Here is a 1999-nt window from a genome sequence, read left to right on the forward strand (position 1 = left end):
CCTTCCATTCCCAAAAACACCCTTCTACTGCTACTCTTTGCCTTCTGTGACCAAGCCAGTTCTGTATCCATCTTACCACCTCACCTCTGATCCTGTGTGACTTCACCTTTTGTACCAGTCTGCCATGAAGCACCTTGTCAAGGCTTTACTGAAGTCCATGTAAACAACGTCCACCACCCCCCCCCCTCATCAATCATCTTTGTCACCTCCTCAAAAAACTCGATCAAGTTAGTGAGGCACGACCTTCCCTTCACAAAACCATGCTGTCTGTCGCTTACGTGTCCATTTGTTTCCAAATGGGTTTCAATCCTGTCCCTGAGAATTCTCTTCAATAATTTACTTACTACCGACATGAGGTTCACCGGCCTATAGTTTCCAGTATTATCCCTGCTACCTTTCTTAAACAGCGGTACCCATATTAGCTATTCTCCAATCCTCTGGGATCTCACCTGTAGCCAATGAGGATACAAAGATGTCACTCAAGGGCCCAGCAATTTCCTCCCTTGCTTCCCTCAGTATTCTGGGGTAAATCCCATCCGGCCCAGGAGACTTATCTACCTCAATATCTTTTAAAAGACCCAATACCTCCTCCTTTTCGATGTTAACATGATCCAGACTGTCCACACACCCTACCCAAGAATCATCTTCCACAAAGTCTCTTTCTTTGGCGACTTTGATTTAATGCAGAATACGTTCCCAGCTGATCCTGTGCTCGAAATTGTGGAAGTTTGACACTTGCAAATTCTGGGCGTACTCCCATTCACAAAACATCATAATCAAGTTACATTATATTTTCTACACATTTGAATTGCTAAATGAAATCTCCAGTTGACTAGACAAACACATCTCAAATCCACCCAAATTAAAACTGTCAAACAAAATTCACAAACTATTGACATCCTTCAGTCGGCATTCCAATCTAGGCAGGCAACAATAAATATGGCAAATCAATACCACTCCATAATAACTTCCACTTCATCCTTCTAAATTATTCAACTATTAGTTTCATGTGAACTTTGGGACTGGACAATTCCAATACATATACACACATATTTATAAAAATGGCAGGTAAGTCAAGTTTGTGATGGGGGAGTGAAAGTCCTTTGAATTCATGGAATGGTGGATGTTTCTGAACGTTTTCTCCCACCTCGATCTTAAACAGCTGATTTTAAAAATAAAATAATAATCCTTCTGCTTGGGCACATTTCCAGCCAAAACCTTACTGTGGACGAGACCCCACTTTTGCTGCTCAAATTATTTTGCCTGTCCTTTTCATATTTCAACAATGCACACTATTGTCTTTCTAAGCTTGAGTTGCTTCATTCTGCGTCTAAACACAACCAATCATTCAAAACATGGGACACTAGTGTTTGAAATCACATGAAGCACTTTTTTTTCCCTATGACTCAGAAAGAGGAGCAATACACATCTTTAACAGATAAACACAGCAGAGATTTTGCAGCGAGAGCTTCCAACATGTCAGAATGGCACATTCGCTGCAAAATGTTATTGTTCAGGAGCGTCACTCGCACTTCAGCAGAGTCACCATAACTCATTCCCCTGAAAATGGGATAGCACCTTGATCCACTAAAACACAAACTTTAATCCTGACAATCTGTTCCAAAATATCACCGCAATGAGAAAGGTTTCTAATAGGTTGACCAGACAGATAGTTGGCTTGGATACAGACTATTTGTACTCACTTTCCACTCCTGGATTAACTCAGGATTAGTTTAATGTGGGTCTCATAAACCTAAATTGGCCACACCGAGGATATACTGGATATTTTCAACAGTAATACACGTGGGCAGCATGGTAGCACAGTGGTTAGCGTAGCTCCAGGGTCCCAGGTTCGATTCCCAGCTTGGGTCACCGTCTGTGCGGAGTCTGCACGTTCTCCCCGTGACTGTGTGGGTTTCCTCTGGGTGCTCTGGTTTCCTCCCACAGTCCAAAGATGTGCAGGTTAGGTGGATGGGCCATACTAAATTGCCCTTAGTGT

Source organism: Scyliorhinus canicula, chromosome 8 (genome assembly GCF_902713615.1).
Source record: "Scyliorhinus canicula chromosome 8, sScyCan1.1, whole genome shotgun sequence".
Lineage (NCBI taxonomy): Eukaryota > Metazoa > Chordata > Chondrichthyes > Carcharhiniformes > Scyliorhinidae > Scyliorhinus > Scyliorhinus canicula.